General features: G+C 39.4%; 1 protein-coding gene across 1 annotated transcript in view; it reads right to left on the reverse strand.

Moving 5' to 3' along the window:
• The window catches only part of PRXL2B (peroxiredoxin like 2B), a 609,295-nt gene that overhangs the window by 442,219 nt on the left and 145,463 nt on the right, over positions 1-21,613 (reverse strand). The gene's annotated exons all lie outside the window — the stretch shown is intronic.

The following is a 21,613-nucleotide window of genomic DNA, read 5'->3' on the forward strand; positions in this document are numbered from 1 at the left end:
TCCTACAGTATATGCCACAGTACCAGAATACAAAAGTGCCCACCCCCTTTCAATCTATCTTGCTCTTTTAAAAATAGTCTCTTCCCACTAAAACTTAACGTTTTGGACAGCTAAAACTTAAGTTACCCACTTTCATATCTAATTGCTTAGTGCACACTGCAGTGTTTAGTATAAACAATTATTTTTCATCTTACCTTTAAGCATCTATTATAAGACCACCAATTATTGGAGAGCCCACATTCTGCCTCTCCGTAGTCATCTTGGGATTAGTGCTTCTGTTTTCTCCTGGTGAGAAGGAGTACAGTGACATTATTTCCAGGAGACTGATGATCACCAGAAAGCCTAATAACCGATATGTGACAGCTTAGAGTCTGTGCTTATATTCTGATCCTGGTGTGAGTAGGAGCAGAGTGCATGGATTCCTGACTGTTTCTGGTTGGAGAGTGAGTGTCTGTGTTTAACGTACCTGACTGGTCTGGTTATTATTAGAGACATCTACCAGAAAAAGGCTACAAACCCTTGCATTATCTGGGACAAGACTGTGGATCACCAAACAGGCTGTGGCATGATTCTCTTCTTGGGTTTGGTGCTAACATTTTGCTTCTGGTGAGAGAAAAAGCAGAGGAGTATTGTATCCCAACAGAGTGAAGCTGTAGTGAGACCAGCATTAGTAGTAGCCAGGCAGTAGCCATTTTATGTGACTCCCCTCTTCATCATTCTTGACAAGCTAATTCTTTGTTTACGGTAAGTACTGCTTGATTTGTTTCTAACTTCAGAATATCTGCCTAAATACTTCAGCCTTAAATTTTCAAGTGTTTGGCACTGCTCTGTACAGACTGACACCTTGAGTGACATTTTTCCTGTAAAAGCACAACTGAAATTTGCCCAATATCTAGTTGCACACAGGACAACTAGTTTGATGTGACAAGCACTGTCCACATAGTTGCAAACTTGTACTCCTGACAATGACTGATATTCTCACTCCAGTAGTCTAATCAATAAAAAAAGGTACATTGCCATGGATATGAACTTTCCTACTGTCTCCATTATCAGCTTGGTGGATACGGGCATCCTGAGGCAATGTAGAAATTGCCTCATGTTTACGGAGGACCAGTTAATTCTCAAACAAACTGATGGTATGTGAGACATGTATTTACACAACATCACTGGAGGCAAAGCTCTCACATAAAAGTACTCCTAAAGTCAATAAGATTGTCTTGACAGTAGTACACATGCTGCACACATCATGCACAATTCAAAGCAGACATACAAACCCACGTATACTGAGGCACTTACATGTAACCTTCCTAAACCACAAAGATCTAACAGACAAAGTATACATAAGAAATACCCTCGGCAGCCCCAAACGCACTCTTTCAAAACACCCACATCAGCACCTAGAGCTACATCTCATGGAGCCTCTAACTCTAAACCCATAAGGTAAGTCACCACACAATCCAAAATTCTAGTCTTTGGAGATTCCATGAGAGACGCACTGATCCCTCTCCCCAGGCTGAACAAGGAGAAAGTTATGGATAGTTGTCTACCAGGAGCTAGGATCCACCACATTACGCATGCACTCAGGTCACTGGACCACAATTACCAATAAGACTCATAGGCCATGTAGGAGTAAATGACCAGAGACATACCTCCCTAGACTATATGAAGAGAGACAAGATAGAGCTCTTGGAATGCGTCTCAGGCTGGTATGAGCATAGCACTGAGGAGCATTTTACCCTCTCCAAGGATGAAGCCACAATATGAACAAAAGCTGACTGATTTTAATAACTGGCTTAGTTACTGGTGTCATTCTAAGGGGGTGCAATATTTGTCAGCATGGAAGGAGATGGTCACCACAGCATGCTGCTTTGCCAGGGATGGTCTGCACCTCTCCCCTCTCAGCTTTCAAATATTAGCTAAAACATTGCCTTAAAAAGGCACTATGGGGGAAAGTCAATGCCAAACCGAAAGTACTTCTGACATAGCAAATCAAAACCAAAAAAAATCTAAAGGTATTACTGCTCAATGCTAGGATCCTAAACAAAAAACTGCACTCCCTGGAAGCTCTTTACCCTAGAGAATGTTGATGTCTGTGCGGTCTCTGGGACGTGCTTTAAAGCCGCAGACAGCACTCCCAACAGTGCAGGGTTATGCCTTCCAACAGCTACTTCACAGGCAGGGACTAAAGGTGGAAATGTCTTTTATTTACATCAAAAATAAATATACCTCAAAGCTGGTCAAACAGGACAATGCACTTGAGCTGCTCCATGTTCAAATCACCATAGAGAAAATCCCAACACCACTTCCTTACAAGCTATAGGTCCCCCTCTATGACCCAAGAAACCCATACCATGTATTTAAACTTATTAGAAACACTGAAAAACAACAAGGCAAACAAACTAAAAAAACAAATCTCTGAGCAACGAAGTAAGGAAGGCACGTACAAAATAGAATAGTTAAGCGCTTTTCGTCTATGTGTAACACAAACTTCTTCAGACAGTGAACAAATTAAAATGATCAAGTTAAATACAAAAAAAATTACCTTCAATTAACCAATCAGTTAAGTTACTTCCGGTTGTTTTGGATGGGGTTAGAGCCAACGGCTCTACGCAAGAAGCTGGTGAAACTGAGCAAGGTTTAAACTCAAGTAATTCATCTTATAGTTTGCCTTGTGGTCAGAGGTCTATGTCGGTGGGTGTAGGTGATGTCCAACCTCTGATACGAACTTCAGTACAACCTGTGACTAATTCCATGGATTGTAGGAGTAGTAACGACGGTGTGGCTATTATGTCGAACCAAAATCAAACAGTCGGATTAAAAGCTAAACCATCATTCTCTGAGGTGATTCAGTCTGACAATTCTTTTACTGCAGGTAATCATTTTAACTTTAGTAACTGGTTGGCCAACAGTTCGTTTTTTGATTCAGAAAATGATAAAATACAATCTCACAACGTAAATGTTAACAACGAAGTATCATCGATATCCAACAATCTAGTTGAGCTTGACAAATTACTGGTTAAGCTAAAGAAAATTCAACTAGAGGTTTCATACTTTAACGAATGCCTTAAACACAAAGTGGTCCCCAAAGGACTTGGGCGTTGGCAATACCCCACGGGTTTAGAAGCCAACTCTCAATTTCATTTAGACATTGTGGCTCTTTTCGACCGTCAGGGCTTGGAGCTTATTGAATTGATGTGTAAACATTATTTATTGTCTACTGATGAACTTACTAAATCTGTTTGTGAGCTTGATGAAAGAATCAAATTAGACAACGAATATGTACGCTATAAATACGAATATAATAGAATTTTTACAAGCATAGATTCGTATTTATGCCAGTTGAAGTCGTAACAAAGTTAAAAAATTGGACAGGGATTTGAAGGCTTACAATGAGGGTACAGCATACCCTAAACCTTCGCTAGCCCAAACATGGCAAGGCCAAAAAAATCTGGCCAGTTTAATGGTAGAAACAACACAAATAATATGTCTGGTGAATTTAATTTTGTTGCTGAAGACTACCCAATAAACAATTCTTTACAATGTGAACCAACACAATCTTTTTCTAATAAAAATGAAGGAGTGCAACAGAACAGTCAGTCTAGGCACTACAAAGATCCAGCGACCCTAATTTTTTAGGAGCAAGACAGAAACAACCAGCCAGATACACTGGTCAAAAGAAAAAACAAAAGAACACTTGATTCATGTTGAGCTTCCTGTTATGGACTCTGCTACACTTAACGCTTCTTTAATAGAAGTAGACAATGAACCTTGTATTTTTGTTACTAGTTCTGAGGACAACAGAAAGGTTGTGGATTATCCTGTTGTGTCAGTATCTAACGAAATACTTTCTTTTGAATGTAATAAACCTGTTCTACTGTACAATGCTAATGGTGATTTTACAGTGTATAATTTTTCACATGTTCTTATTCCATCTGATCTTATTGAATTGTTGTCTAAAGGGTATACCTATGTTCCACCACAAAAAATTGATATTGTGAAAACTAACAAAGATTTAAAACTTTTCACTACAAAATTGAATTTAAATTTGATTATGGGTAACTCTACATTTAGTGAGATTAACCAATTTAGGATACCCAGCACCTTCAACCCGCCTTTACACCCTTTACTTAAATGTTTGAACAGATATGCGAACTATATATTCGTAACTTAACAGGGTCAAGGAACTTTAACAGTGCTGAATATTCTAGAGAAAAAAAGAGTGTTTTGACTTAAGGGTCAACGACATTAGGGTATGTAAACCTGATAAAGGTGGAGGCGCTGTCATTTTTGACAATGGTGATTATTCTAATAGGATGTTAAACTTGTTGAATTCTGCTTCATATGCGGAAAGTTCCCTCTCTGAAATTAACAAAGCTTACAGTTTAATTAAGAATACTATTGAAGACATGTTTATTGAGGGGAGAATCACCCAAAATGTGTATGATTACATGTCAACTTCTTATCCAAGATTTCCTTGCCTTTTTGGGATACCCAAGATCCACAAGGTTCATAGGTTCATACTAGGCTATCTGCCCAAGGGCATTTATAAGCCTAGCCCATAGTTATTTGGCTTTCGCCACCCCTTTAGTTTGAATAAAACTATGCCTATTATTTTGCTGTGCCTCTGTCAAGCAGTGACACTGAAGTAATCCCTGGGGTATATCTGCGATCCCCCATCCATTGGTCAAGATTCCTCTTGAACAAGGCCAGCGAGGTGCTCTGCCTCACATGTACCGGGATTTTGTTCCACAGCATAGGGAGTCTCTGGGTGATGAATCTGTCCCTCCAGCACGTTCTATTAATAACCGTGTCAAGGTTTAAGTCTCCCGCCCTTGTGGTTCTGAGGGATCTAGATTTTTGAGGTGAAGCATATTCATCAAATCAGGGTTTGACATGGCCTTATATGTCAGGCACAGGTCACCTCTGAGCAAGCGGTATGAGACTGAATAGAGCTGGAGTTCTTTCAGTCGGGCAGCATAAGACATATTTTTGAGACTCTTTATCCTTTTGGTGAGGAACTTTTGGGGCCTTTCCAGCTGCTGCAGGTGTCGGGTCAGATACATTCCGAATGGGGCATTGTACTCAATCATAGCTCTAATGAGTGATGAGTACAGGGGGACGATGACCTCCCTTGATCTAGATGTGAATCCCTTCATGATCAGGTGGGCAATGTAGAAGGTTTTCCTAACTACTTTAGCAACATGAGTGTCAAACGAAAGGCTACTGTCAACCTGGGTCCCCAGATCCCTGATGACTTCTTCTGTGCTCAGTGGATTGCCACCTATATGGTAGCTAGGGGTAACCTTGTTTTTTCCGAAGGGTATGACTATGCACTTCTTGGCATTTAACTTTAGGCCATGGCTCTGGCATCAGTTATCCGTTTCTGTGAGGCCCTTCTGAAGGATATCTGTGTCAGATTGTTTTCGACTATGGCGCCCAGTTTGCAGTCATCTGCAAACTTTGTCAGCCATAACCCTCCTGTGTTTGCTTGTACTTCAGAAAAGTAGATGCCGAACAAGAGTGGACCCAGGACTGAGCCCTGTGGGACACCACTTGTGACAGGCTTTGAGTCTGACATGGCTCCAGCAACTCTGACCCTGTGGGTTCTGTCACTTAGCCAGTTTGCAACCCATCTTGTGATGTATGGGTTTACATTCAAGCTGATGAGTTTTTCGATGATACCTGAGTGGGGTATTGTGCCAAAGGCCTTTGCCAGGTCAAGGTAGGCTGTATGGACTGCCTTTCCCTCATCAATGGCCTTGGTGACTGTCTCGAAAAAGTCAACCAAGTTTAAAAGGCATGATCTGCCTTTGACAAAGCCAAACTGGGTTGGATCCAAAGTCTGCAAGTTCCCTATGTCTTTATTTATGAGTTCCATTATGATCCTCTCCATGGCTTTGCAGATAAGGCTTGTCAAGCTAATGGGACGGTAATTTCCAGGGTCGGTGGAGGCACCGCCTTTGTGAAGTGGGACCACAGTCGCCGTGCGCCACTCCTTGGGTACGTATCCTGACGTGAGGCTAAGATTAAACAGCTGTCCTAACTGCGGGTTTAATTCCTCATTGAGTTCGTGGAGCACACAGCCGGGGACACCATCCGGTCCCATGGATGCTGTGTTTTTTGCTTTGGAGAGAGCAGTTCTCACCTAGGCGTTGGAGATGTTTGGGGGGCTACAATCCTCTGGTATAGATATCTCTCCTTTTGGGGGGGAGAAGTTTGCACTGAACCTGTCAGCCAGTATGTTGGCAATGTGTGTAGGTTCAGTAATCTTCACATCATTTTGAACTAATTCTGAGCATATCTGGGAGTTTCCTCCTAGGTTTCTAACATAGTTAAAGAAGGCCTTATGATTGTCTTTTGAGTCCTTGGCGATTTTTCTCTCAAAATTTGCCTTGGATGATTTTATGAGAGCTCTTAGTTTTTACTTATAATGATCAAAGGTGTCTTACCTTTCAAGGATTTTGCTCTATCTTGTAGTAGCTTCCTCCTTTTGTTGTAGAGCTTGTTTATGGCTGGGGTCCACCAGACTGGACGCTTGCCTTTGGTACAAAGAGTCTTAGTTTTGTTTGGGATTGCCTGATCCATGCAGTCCTGTAGGTGCTGGTAGAAGGCATTTGTAAGTGATTCAGCGGTTTGAGTAATGTTTACCACTGGCTCAGGGGCCTTAAAGGAGACCACACTAGTTTTAGAAGTGTGAAGTCGGCTTTTGAGAAGTTTTTCACTGTGGTCTTTTTATTTCAGGTGGGGTGGGATGAGGACCTCCAGCGAGATTAGTTTATGATCTGATCTCACCAGTGAGGGGTATACTTCCGGTGTTGAACATTGTGATCCCATGTTCGTGATGATGAGATCAAGTATGTTTTCTCCTCTTGTGGGGATGGTGACTAGTTGTTCCATGGCATTTGAGTTTATGAACTCCAGGAACCTTTGGGCTAGAGTGTTTGGGCTTGAGTAGTGTTCCCAGTCTATATTAGGGTAGTTGAAGTCACCTAGTATGATGGTGTTTGGAGATACATTTATCCCTCCATTGTTTTCAGGAAGGCCATGTGAGGTTCCTGAGTTTGAGAGGGTGGCCTGTAACATGCTACAAATTGCAGAGCAGTCTTGCCTATGGTTAATTGCACCTGGATGGTCTCCGATGCATCGTGCGCTGCCACCAACCTTGAGGTGTGGGTGTCCTTTATCAATATGGACACCCTCCTTTCTTGGTGTTGTCCAGATTTTGGGGCCGGAACGCATGATATGAGGTGAAACCTGATAGTGCTGGGGTGCTCTCAGGAGCCTTGAACCAGGTTTCTGTCACAGCACAGACATCGATGTTCTCCATACTGAGAAGGGCCTCAAGTGCGTGCATCTTGAGATTGAGACTTCTGGCATTGAGCAGCATTACCCTTAGTTTTTTACTTTTTGTGTTCTAGGGTGGTAGGTTTAGAATTTGAGCCTTGCCTAAAAAGGCACTATGGGGGTGGCAGAGCCTTTGCCAATATCCGGAAGCCTAGGGGTGACAGGTGCAAGCCGTCCCTTGCAAAGCAGCGTGGCTTGTCCAGCATGTCATCCCAGGCAGACAGACATTGGATCCCCTTTGAATGACACCAGAATTTAAGCCAATTATTAAAGCTGATCATCTTTATCACTGTATTGTGGCATCATTCTAGGTGACGGTAGGATACTGCTCAAGGTCAGGGTCATACCTGCCTGGGCTACATAATCAGAGAGCTCCTCAATGTCTCTTTTCATGTAGTCCAAGGAGGTACGTCTCAGGTCGTTGACACCAGAGTGGACAATGACCGAGTCGTACTTGTACCTGCTGTTGAGAGACCTGAGTGCTTGTGTTATGTGGCGGATTCTAGCGCCAGACAGGCAGCTTACTGTGACCTTCTCCTTACTCAGTCTGGTGAGCGGGACGTCAGTGTGTCTGACTATGGAGTCACCTATGACAAGTATGTTTGGTGTTGTATTTGGCCTTAAGGGCAGTGACTGCTTTGCACACTGATTTTGTTGTTTATGTGTTGTTTGTGTGGTGTATTGAGTTTGCAGTTGCTTGGGTGTGTGCTTTGGAGGCCTCTGCTGTTTATGTAAATTTTTACTCAGAGCCTCCGAGTATGTCTTAGTGTGTTTATGTGTTTGATTCAGTGGTGTGGTTGAGTTATGTGAGACTGGTATTGTGGTGTGTGTAGTTGCCTTCTCCTCCTGCCTGGTCTTGCCAGTCCTGAGTTGAGAGAGCTCAGCCTCCAGTCTGGCTAAATAGCTGCATCTCTCACAAGTGTTAGTGTTACGTGGGAGGAGGAGAGGGTTGTCCGTGTACATGAGGCAATTGTAACATTGTCTCAGAATTCCCAGATTCACCAACTGGGCAGGAGAGGACGCCAGCATCTGACCCTTCGACATGCTAGAAAGAATTATGTGTTGGTATGAGACAGAAAAGTAGTGGGCTTAGCAGGGAAGTGGGCACTCCTGGGGGTTTTGCTAGTGAGAGATTTGTATAATATAGGAGTGCTTGACCTGCAAAGAGAATGCTTATAAGACAAGGGATATGCTTATAAGACAAGTGCTGAGCTTTTTGAGAAGAAAAAGCTATTTGGAACAAGTGCTGCACTTTTTAGTGTAGGTGTAAACTGTTTAGGTTCCTAACAGAGCAGTTCTAAGGGAAAAATTGAAGAACAGACTTTCTGGAGCCAGAAAGAGTTTAACCTTGTTTAACCGGCGCTGCTCTACTGGCAACTCTGCACTAATTCGCACTAAAGCACGTTAAAGCGTGCTTGATAGCAGGGGCTGGAAAGAAGCAGGAATAGACCCAAAAGGGAAAATAAAACTACAGTTTCAAGTCAGTAACCACCTCTACGGGGGGCAGGGAAGCTGCTCAATGTTAGTCACTGCCACTGATCAACAGAGACACCCTCCTTCAGCCCAAGCAAAAATGGCCTCACAGAAACTTTCAAACAGTTCAGGAAAAGCAAGCCTGTAACTGAACTTTTTTAACTCTCAGAAAAGTGGGAAAAAAGCAAGATTTTTTTTTGTTTTTGTTTTTACAGAGATAGCAGAGGTTCACAAGTAATATCAAGTTATAACAGTGCAGTAAATGACCCCACACAAGAGTGCTAGGTCAAGGACAGAAAATATGCAAGTTTTAAGAAAAAAAACGATTTAAAATTAAGTGCAAACAGGAAATTCAGCAAACAGCTTTTGGTTGTGCTCTAAATACAGCTACTAATACAGAAATCAAGTTTAACAAGCCAGAAAATGCTCAAGCTAGGCAGCTATGCAGAAAAACTTAGCAAATAAACAGAGAAAAAATACTTAAAATCTCAAAAGTGGCTCCCTTCTTCTCTCAGCGTTTTTTCCTCTTGGAGGGTGCTTCACCAACAGCCAACAAGCCTGAAAAAAAAGGATCTTACAGATCCTCCTATGAGACCATTAGTGGACAGTAGAGGGTCTCCAACCTACGCATGTGCTAAAGTAGTGGATTCTATTTTACAAAAATATTTAGTTAACATCAAACAGATTTGCAAGGATTCTTGGATGTTCTTGAAGAATATTAATGATTTAGAATTCAACCCTAGTTTTAATTTCCTAACTATCGATGTGAAAGAATTTATACACTTGTATTCCTCATGACATTGCCCTGGACTGGGTTAGTGAAACCTTAAAACTACAAGGATGTGTCCCAAGTGAAGTAGCCATGGTGATAGAACTTCTTGATTTAATATTGGACAATAACTTTATTTTTGAAGGAGGTTTTTACCTCCAAAAAATTGGTGTTGCCATGGGCTCACCATGTGGGGCCAGTGTTGCCAACATGGTTACAGCGCATTGGGAACACCTGTTTATATACCACAATTGTACATTCAAGGATCGTATTATTTTCTACACACGGTTCCTTGACGATATTGTCATCTTACTAGATGGAGATTCAACTTGCAGTTTTCAGCTGGTAGAATATTTTAACTCTACTACCCCTTTTTTGTATTTTACACACACTTTTGATTCATCTTCTATTGCTTATTTAGATATTTTGTTAGTAAAGGATACTACACTTAATATGTGGGCAGCCTCAATTTACAGAAAAAATACATATTGTAACTCTATGTTACACTTTACTAGTTGTCACCCTCGATATCAAAAGGGGTCTATCATTAAGGGCCAACTTGTTCGTGCAGCCCGCATTATTACAGTTGATGATGTCTTTTATAATGAGTGTAAATTCATTAAAGAAATGTTTCTTTGCCGTGGGTACCCTGAAGTTCTTATTGATGAAACTATAGAGGAGGTAGTGACTAAACGCCAGTCACATTTTTATACTCCTATTTTGAACAATTCTGTGGGCCCACTAACACCTACTACAATAGCTGTTACCTCTGTAATTAATTCTTTCAGTACAACATTTATAACATCATTTAATTTAAACAGCAGCAACTGTTCTAAAATTTTATTGAAGAACTGGAATATTTTCAGAGGTGACAGAGTATTTTTAAGTGTAGGAGAACGTCCAGTTGTGACTTATAGAAGAGGTAAGAACCTAAAAGAATATTGTGAAAATAATAAAGTCAGTATGGTTAGAACACCAGGAATGTACAAATGCCAATCTTGCAACTACTGTGCTCACATTTTAGAATCCAATAGATTCTTTGTTGACAACCACCAATATTCTTTAAAACTGAGAAATAATTGTAATTCTACAATGGTTGTGTATCTTGCTTTGTCAGTCATGTCCAGCTTACTATGTAGGCAAGACTGAAAGAAAGTTACGAAACTGTATTTATGAGCACTTGTATGCAATTAAGAACCATAAACTTGAAAATGCATTAGCAAAACATGTTGACCAATTTTCTGACCACCATTTCAAGTTTATTGTGATAGATCAAGTTAACACTAAATTACGGGGTGGGCCAGTAGAACTTAGATTAGAAGAGTTAGAATTAACATGGCAAATTAGATTAAATGCCTATACCCAACCAGGGCTTAACGAAGGGTGTACTATTAGTAGTATACTTAAGCTTAAAAGTTTAGTTCGTTAGAACTTGTCCAGAACTAGTAATAGACATGTTTGAATTAGCTTGTCAAGAAGGGAGTAAAGCTTTAGTTATATAGGGCACAATTCATAGATTTTGCATAGTTTTTAATATTCATATACACATGTATTTTTGAAGTTTATACAAACTTGAACAACTGTTCATTGATTTTATGTATCTAACGTTTTATGTTATGTGTTTTTAAAAATGGGCGTCACTGTTTGTTCCGAAAACTTAACTGATTGGTTAATTGAAGGTATCTTTTTTGTATTTAACTTGATCATTTTAAATTGTTCACTGTCTGAAGAAGTTTGTGTTGCACATAAACGAAAAGCGCTTAACTATTCTATTTTGTACGTGCCTTCCTTACTTCGTTGCTCAGAGATTTGTTTTTTTATTAGAAACACTAACCATCCAAACTAATACCATATTCATGGGTGACTTTAATCAGCCCACTATTACCTGGGAATCCTATACAACATCAAATGCACAGAGATTCCTGGATTTTGTAAACACAAACTACTTGGACCAGATAGTCAAAACACCAACCGGGGGTGCAACCATACTGGATCTGGTTCTCACTAATATGGGAGAGTGCTGCACACCCCTTACTGTAATGCCTTCCCTGGGAAGGTCAGACCACAAAATGGTCTCCTTTGAAGTAAAAAAAATAAAACCTGGACCCCCAGCTAAAATGAGAATATTCAGGAATTATTCTAAGGCTAACCTCCTGCTATTAAGTGAGAACCTGGCAAATTTTCAGGGCCCTATAAACCCTGAGAACACGTCCGCGTATGCAGAACTGTTCACAGAAACCCTGTACAAGCATGTTAACAACTGCAGGGCGGCAGCTGTACCCAGTAGGAAAAAGTACAGAACTAACTCAAAAAACAAGCCACCCTGGTAGAATCATGAAATCAGATGTATAACAGGAGGAAGAAAATCATGGCAAAAATTAGGAGGTACAGCACCCAGCAGGATAAAAGCACTCTCAAACTAAACAAAACTCAGAGGACAAATAAAGTCTGCCAAAGACAAATTTCAGGTAAGTTTGGCCTCCCAGGCCAAGAAAAACCACAAAGCATTCTTTTAGCCATGTCCGCATCCTCAAAGGCAATACACAATTGTGTGCATAGCTCATTGAAAATGGAACCACCTATTAGCCACCATCTGTATTAAGCAGAGCTCCTCGCTAACCTTCTTCAAGAGAAACCTTGACAAGTGGATGGGAAACAGAAAGTTTACCCCAGGGATCACTTCAATGGCTCTGCTGGACAGAGGCACAGGGAACTAATCTAAGGGGGAGGCGAAGGTCAACACATTCTGGCTAGGCTTATAAATGCCTTCGAGCAGAAAGCCTAGTACCTACCTATGAACCTATACTGAGCCAGAAAATACAGCAAACCTCCTGGCTGAGAAATTCAGCTCCAACTTTACTCCACTCTCCCCCTCAACCTTCCCTCGGGAAATATCAAATATAACTCCCCCTACTATCACTAGGGAACAGGTCCTTAATGCTCTAAGACCAAGAACACTGCATCAATGGGCCCACACAATATCCCAGGATGCCTTCTAAATAGTATGAAACATGACCTATCAGGGCCTCTGAAATCACTATTTAACTGTAGCCTCCAAACAGGCTTTGTGCTTCATGAATGGAGAAAAGTAAAAGTCATCCCTCTGCACAAAGGTGGGCCATCTACAGACCCTGGAAACTACAGACCCATAAAAGTCTCAAGTCTTACATGTAAAGCCATGGAAATAATGATCATGGAGATGATCAATAGAGATATAGTAAACCTCCAAACACTGGACCCAACCCAGTTTGGTTTCATCAAGGGCAGACCATGGCTACTCAACCTGGTGGACTTCTTTGAGAAGGTCACCAAAGCAATGAATTAGGGCAAAATTGTTCACACTGCTTACCTTGACCTGGCCGAGGCATTTGACACAATACCCCACTTGGGCATTGTTGACAAACTCAAGAAGGTTAGGTAAGAACCCAAATGTCACCCAATGGATAGCCAACTAACTCACAGACAGTATCCAGGAAATTAGAACTGGCGAGTCCAACTCTACAAAGAGGCCAGTCACAAGTGGTGTCCCTCAGGGATCAGTCCTTGGACCACTCCTTTTTGGCATTTATTTCTCAGAAGTCAAGGCCAATGTTAGTGGTCTCTGGTTGACTAAATTTGCAAATGATTGCAAATTAGGAGCAATCACTAAATTTAATACTGACAAAAATGTTCTCCAGAAGGGGCTGACACAGACAAACAACTTGTGTCAGAGCCATGGACTAAAAACTAAATGCCAAGAAATGCATAATAGTATCCTTTGGGAAGTCATCCATCCTTGGTAACTATCATACTGACAACACACCCCTTAGAGTTAACCCAGTAGTCAGAGACTTAGGGACACACATAGACAGTAATCTAGTCTTTGATCATCATATGTCTGCAGTGGTGAGGAAATCATTCTATGTTGCGCAAATTATAAACAAAGGTATGGCATCCAAGTCCGAGGAAGTCATTGTTCCACTGTGTTTGACATTAATCAGACCTATCATTGAGTACAATGCCCCCTTTGATATGTACCTAACCACAATATCCAACAATTGGAATGTTCACAGAGGCTCCTCACTAAAAGAATACAGGGTACAAGTAATATGTCCTATGCTGACCACCTCAAGGCCCTATCCCTGTATTCTGTCTCAAAGGCTTTTGAGGGCAGATCTATGCCTGGCATACAGGGCATTGTCAGACCCCACTTTGAGGGACCTCCTGCATATCCACAAAACTGTACCTGAGTTACCCATTCTAAAGACTTGAGCCTTGCCTGTGATATAAACAGGACCTGCTGGACAGAGAGGTATGTATCCCAGAGACTACCCCATCTATGGATCAGGCTCCCCATCCATGTGAAGCAGAGTTCCCGCCTCACCCAATTAAAGTGCAACTTGGACAATTGGATGGGAAACAGGTGCCAAACCAGGGATGAATTTCCGATGTCTATAATGCAAACAGGTAACCTGTAAATGGTTCATCTCCCAAGCCAATGCTTGCACTTATCAAGGGTGTCAGATGTCAGAGATTTGGGATGCATGGCTAGGCTTAAAAAGGCCCTTGTGGTAGTTAATCTAGTAAACACCTATATACCTATGATCCTACATATGTAATTTTAAATTCATAATTCTACAGATTTCTAAACAATGAACTACATATTTTGAAGGCTAAATAGCTAATACTACAAACAGAATTATAAACATAAAATTCTACACATATAATTTTAAATGCAATTCTAAATCCAGAACTCAACATATAAAATAAAAAGAAATTCAACAGAAAAAATGAAATACAAAAATCTACAAAGAATGTATAGATATAATTATAAGCCCATTTAGTGCAGGAAATTCTAAGCAGATATATCAACACTTCAACATCAATAATTCTCTTCTTTTGGGAGAGTTCTCCCTTCTTTGAGTTGATGCAACTGTGTAATTGGTATGGGTGTAGAACTGGCTTCCCCCTGAAAAAATAATCACATTGACTTTTTTTTGCCCTTATGAGTTTTGGACATTTTTCTTTTTTCTAACCTTCATTCTGTGGCTTTCAGGAAGTTGGCATTTCATGGTACAACTAGTCTAGCTAATTTAACTTAGTCAAGCATTCTGGGTTAAGTCTTGCATGATGTTACAGGGGACCATCCTTGTCAATAAAATAAAATGCAAAAGCAACGTACTTTACACCAAAAACTGTAGAATTTGGCACTCATACAGTAAAGAGGTTATATCCACTTTCAAAGGTTTGTTACTTCTAATTACTATAAAACAAAATACATTTTTAACAAACAGAACACAAACATTTATTTCTACATAAAGACTTTCCGAACACAATTATTCAGATGGAAGTCAACACGTAGTTCTTGAAGTCTAAATACAGATATCCAGTGATGATTTTGCAAATAAGATTCTACAGCTGTTATGCTAACTGTACAATTTTACAGAAAAAAATTGTAAGATAAAATCCTAAGCATATAACTCTGTTTGAATTCTAAACAAAGAAAACTGAGAGAAATACTTGTAGTTTTTTGCAGACTGAGTTCAAAACTGGTATTTCATAAGTAGAACTCTGAACACAATAATTCTTCAATCAAACTAACTTCAGATTTTTTCAATAGAATTCAATAAAAAAAATCTACACCAAATTCTAAATATAGCAGTCTATACATAGAATTCTAAATACACAATTCTAAAGTAAAATTCTTAGAATTCTACAGATATACTGCCTGCAGAATTCTGTATTTATAATTATAATACAAGGTGAAATGCGAAAGTTTCTACATAAACAATTCTAATGACAAACCTATATACACAATTCTGCACATAAAATGCTAAATAATGAATTCTACAGCTACCACACTACAGACAGAAATGTCTAAACATAGATTAATAAACACAGAATAGAATTCTAGACACAATTTTATGTCTATAGAAAGATCCACAATTAACTTTTTATAACCAGAATTTTACGATGTCAATTACAGGTTCATATGTCGTTACTACGCTGATGACCACTAGGGGCTTTCACACTATTTCGGTCCCAAGTATCATGGACATCTATATGAGGGGGCATACTAGTAGGGAGGTAACCAAGGATTTGTGGGGTATACGATAACAGTTTTCTTATTGACAGCTTCTGTCCATAAGGGACATGAGGGCCAGACTGGGGGGCAAATTTATGATTTCTCATCAGATTGACAGGATTTCATCTGAATAGGGTCAAAGATGAACTATTCCATACTGTAGGGATCCTTTAAGAAACATATATTTCTCTCCAACATGTTCTATTTATGTCCTAAGCAAAGTTCAGATCCCTGGAGCTACCGTTTCTGGTGGTGTTTGTTTCGTGCATGTGCAACAAATCCATCATGACTATGTTTGAATAAGCCCTGTAAACCAGACAAAGATCCCCTCTTACCAGCCTGCAGGAAATTGAATACAGAGACAGAGCCTTTAAGGAATCAGTGTAAGGTAGGGTATTTCATGCCCTGAATTCTCCTGGTGATGTGTGGGAATTTTAACTGTTGCATGTGTTTGGTTAGATACATGCCAAAGAGGGCATTGCATACAATGATAGGCCTAATAAGAACAGGGTAGACTGGTACTATAATTTCCCTGGACCTGAATGCCATATAAATTTGGTGACATAGAATGACCAATATGTAGCCAAGATAGTAATAGATCCAATGTCCATATTGTTGTCTGCATATGTTCCATCCCTTACTACTGAGTCAACTGTTTGGGGTGCTTTATCAATGAAGTAATTAATTTGGTCTGACAGTTTCCAAAGGACATTCTGATGCATTTTTTAGTATTGAGTTTTAGGCCACAGCTTTAGGACCAGTCATTTGTCTGTCAAACCCTTTTGCAAGAAGTTTACGTTTTGAAGAATATTTATAGCAACTCGCAATTTGCAGTCATCTGCAAACTTGAAGAAATAGAGACCTTAAACATTACCATTGACTTTCAAGAAGTAGATGTCAAATAAGAGCAGGCACAGCACTCAGCCCTGGGGTACTCCTCTGGTGACCGGTCTTCTGGTGGAGGTCATCTTACCAACCCTGAATTCTTGGGTTATGTCTGTGAGCCATCCTGCAATCCAATAAATTCAGCAGGGATTCAGGACTACCTCAGCTTGTCAACAATGTTTGAGTGAGGTATTGCATTGAATGCCTTGGCTAGGTCAAGATATGCAGTATGCACAGTTTTACCCTCAATCATTGCCATGGCAACCCTTTCAAAGTCTACAAGGTTAAGTAAACATGACTTAAAGCCAAACTGGGATAGGTCCAGTATTTGTACACTGCCAATGTCCTTGTTTATCATATCCATGACTTTGCATATTTGGCTTATTAGACTGATGGGTATGTAAATCTCTTGGTCAGTTGATGCTCCATCCCTGTGGGAGGGAATGACTGTTGTGGTCCTCCATTCACTTGGAATGTAGTCGGTTTCAAAGCTGTAGATGAAGAGTGCCTCAAGTGGTCCTGATAAGACATGACAAACTATACAGGAGGCGACCAATGATGCTGTTTGGGACCCATGGAGGTGGTGTTCTTAGCTTTAGTGAGTGCTGCCAGCACCTGGTCCTTGATAAGTTGGGGGTATTAAGTTGGAAGGAATTTTACCTGGTTGAGCTGGGGAGAAGGGGGGGGGGTGAGGTTTGAACTGAATTTAATCAGCCAGATTTGCTACGTCACCCTGATCAGTGAAGATGGCACTGCTCACATATTTCAGACATAGCTGAAGAAAGCCTTGCGACTGTCCTTATCCTGAGAGGATACCCTGAACTTGTATTTGACCTCTTAGTTTCTTGCTTAGTTGTGTAAGAAGCACTTGCCCTTAAGGGAGTTGCTCTTCCTGATTTAGACAAGGAGTTCTCTTCTTTTATTATATACCCTGTTTAGGTGAGGATTCCACCAGCTACTAGGAAGTTACTAGGCTATTGGCCCTGAGGCCCTTATAAGCCTAGCAGTGTGGTTAGCCCATGTTTAGACAAATCAGACCCCAAGACAATGGAGCCTAGTACCAAAAACAGTCACAAACCAGCAAAACCAAAAGGTACTAGTGGAAGAAACACGGCTCCTTTTCTTTTTTAGCAGCTTTATTGGCGAAAAGTAACGAAACACAGCAGCAACACGTAAATCCAGCAAAACACTCCAAACACATTAACGCTATGTCTCCACACCTGCGTTTTCGTTTGAATACACTTCCTCAGATGTACAAGAATAATACAAGCTCTTCCCCTTCTGCTTAAATACTATTACTAATTAAATAATTGATCCTCATAATGCAATAAAATACTTAATCACACTAATCATCATATATTATATTAAAATCCACCTTTACAAAGTGCCTTCATATATTCCCTTAAAATCATGTTACAATTTATTACATTACTAATCACAACATTTTAACCCTATAATTGTTTAATAAATTTTATTCATAAAATTCAATAAATTAAAACATACATTTTATATATAAAAGTTCATACATAAAAAATATATATATATATGTAAACATACAACCAAGCAACCATTCAATGCTCACTCTGGTGTCTAAATAAACACATTACACCCACCATTTTCATAAAAATGCTTGCAATAATGCCCTTCAAAGTTTTTTGTTGTTGCTAAAACCCAAGTTCATTTCCTGGAGGTACCATGTTCACTTAAAACATCATATCTTACACATCCTACCCTCTTATTTTTCAAAAAATAGAGCATATTATATTTTAATTTTTGGCAATCTTTAATTTAATTTCTTGGTACTTTAACCCCCAGTGTCTACATTTTCCACATCAGAGCTTCGCTGCTCTTATTTTCAATACTGGGGCCAAAGATACATAATTATTCAGCCCTGGAGGGTTATAAGCTTCCAAATGGAGTTGCCAAAGTAACTCTTTATACTCAATTGTCTCCTCCCATGGTCCACCCCGAATGTCTTTATTTACAACCTCTAACACAAAAAAGGTATATTCAGCTTCTTCACATTTTGTTTTGTGCTTGTACAGAGCATTAACCATACTTTTTGTCTTCATTTCATAGTTATGCTCGTAAATTCTATCTCTTAGTCTTCTTTCAGACTTCCCCACGTAAAATGCCTCACATTTCTTACATGTACTTAGATAAATTATACCTTTTGTCTGACAATTAACATATTGCTTGCTCTGCACTAATATATCCCTACTTTTCACATATATTGTGTCTTTGTTGCAAACATATGGGCACTGGGAGCACCTCCCACATTTGAATGTGCCTTTTCTCTCCCTAGAAATGGTATTTTCCTTTCTTTTCCTTTCAAACAAATTTTTCAAATTTCTTCCTTTTCTAAATGTACATTTCAAGGGTTGTGTAAACAGACTTCTCAAATCAGAAAATTCACCAAACTTTACCCACTCTTCCTCCACTATTCTTTGGATGACCTTAGCCTCCCCACTGTAATCTAATATAAAGTTATTTCTTACATCAAAAATGTCTTTTTCAGTGTTGGTCACCTCCTTACGGTCATCTTCCTGCCCTAAAATAGGCTGATATTTACCCAATCTTCCTTTCCTCACTTCCTTCTCAATTTCAACAATTAAATTCCTTGGGTACCCTCTATCCATAAACATCCCACTTAACTTCTTACACTCTTCGTCAAAGTCACTGTCCCTAGAGGACATCCGACTACCTCGAACATACTGCCCTTTGATTATTCCCTTTTTATGGTGATGGGGGTGTGCACTCTCATGCCAAGAAGGAGTTGGAATAATTATCCTTTCTAAATACTTTAGAATAAAATACCCCTTCTCCTTTCCCCACAAAAATATCCAGGTATTTCAGAGACTCCACACTCTTAGAATAAGTAAATGACAAAAAGGAGGTTGTTTGAGAAATATATTGAAAAAAGGAATCAAACTCAGCTTCTGTGCCCACCCATAATATACAAATGTCGTCCAGAAACCTTTTATACATTTTCCAGCAGCTTTTAAACTGTGAATTCAACACATACTTTTGCTCCCAAGCTGCCAGAATAATGTTTGCATATATGGGTGCACAATTTGCACCCATAGCAATTCCTTTTGTCTGCCTAAAAAATTCACCTTCAAAGTGTAAGAAATTACTTTTCAACACAAGTTCCATTAATGTCAAAATTAGACAAAAATCATTGTGAGTAAACTTTCCATAGTTAATCAATGCCTCCTCAAACCAATCCATTCCCTCTTTGTATGGGATGGATGAAAAAAGGTCTACAATGTCCAGGGTTATAAAAACTAATTCATCATCATAAAACTCCTTCTTAAGATTCCGGAGTAAGTCCCATGAATCTTTTACTATACCTCCACATTCCTTAACTATTCCCTTTAACTTACAATCAAGCCATTTGGCTATAGGTGCGGTAACGGAGCCCTCTGAGGAGACTATAGGTCTCATAGGGGGGTTTTCCTCATCCTTATGGACCTTAGGTATTCCAAATATGTTAGGAACCTTCGGTTTCTCCACATTTAAGAATCTAAATGTGCTTAAATCAATTACTCCTTCTAATAATAAATCATATAGTTTCAAATAAACATTTCTATTGGCAATATTAATTTCATTTATAGAAGATCTCACATATCTTTCTTCATTACCTAAAAGCTCCAACATTTTGGCCTCATAGATCATTTGGTCCATAATTATTGTGCCCCCTCCTTTGTCTGGTCTCAATATTCTTAAGGTAGGGTCATTTGATAATTGCACCAGTAACTCATTCTCCTCCTTAGTTAAATTATAACCTATCCTACTGTCCATCAAAACTTTCCTTAACCTCCTTTCAGTTACCATTTCGAAGTTCTTTAATTGTAGGTTTAAAGGGGGATTGTACACACTTCTTTTCCTTAAATTTTCATTTACCATCCTATTATTGCTCTTTTCTTGGAACATTAGTTCAAAATTCTTCTTTCTTGTGAACATTTTGAGATCAATTAACACTTTGTTCAAATCAGCCTTCCTGTTGGGCACAAACTTCATTCCTTTAGTGAATAATTGAAAGTGAATGGCTGAAATTTCTATACCACTATAATAATAAATATTATAGTTCCCCAATTTCCACACTACTCCCTCCTTAACCATTTTGTTCTCATTCTGAGGTGTTTCCATACTTCCACCTCCACATTCTACCATTCTCTGTAAGGCCTGCTCCTGTCCTGATACCTTTGAAATTGAGCCCCCCCCCCCCCTAGGTAGTTTTTTTGTATATTCCTCTGATGGTAATTTTTGATTCTCTCCGACCTACGCAACTCTGGATATTCATTCTCCTCCCTACCTTCATCCCTTTCCACTCTCTACATATTCTTCTTCCCCCAAATTTTCCTGGTTATGAACAATATTAAATTTTTGCGGAAAAAAATCTCTAGGTTTTGGGTAATTTATCTTTTCCTTGTACTCCATAATATCCCTATCAAGCTTTTTACATTTCCTCTCAAAAATATTGTTCATACTCTTCTCTATACTTCCCAATGTATTTTGGTACTTAACCTGGTTTTCCTGCACTTCAAAAAGTAAATCCTTAGTTATACGTTCATTCACTTCTTTTATTTTGTTTAAATCATCCATAACCCTCATATTTTCTTTTATAATAGCCTTAAGAATTTCAAACCCACACATGTCGAAAATCTCTATTAATTCAACATGAAATTCACTACCTATCCTAACTTTGTTAGGGTACCGGCACACCCTCAACCCCTTAGGTACAATTTTTAGACTTAAGCATTCATTTAAATATGCATTTTCCATTTCCAGGTTTTTAAATTTAAATAACATTTCATCAAATACTTTCAAATTATTTTTAAACGATAAATAAACATCATTTGAAGGCCCTTTGTACACATTTTTAGTTTTAAAATTATATTTATAGTTATAAACATTGTCAAAGTCAACTTTAGCTTGTTTGGAATACACATCGTTTTCTTCGTTAGAGTTACCTGGAGTCCTGCTACCAGCCGTAACATTGCTGTAACTTCTAGCTGTATTTCCGACATTTTTACGTCTCACCGCCCTGTTTTCACTACTGTCCATTGCAAAAG

The sequence above is a fragment of the Protopterus annectens genome, chromosome 2.part1 (assembly GCF_019279795.1).
Source record: "Protopterus annectens isolate FY-2018-M chromosome 2.part1, PAN1.0, whole genome shotgun sequence".
Classification (NCBI taxonomy): domain Eukaryota; kingdom Metazoa; phylum Chordata; order Ceratodontiformes; family Protopteridae; genus Protopterus; species Protopterus annectens.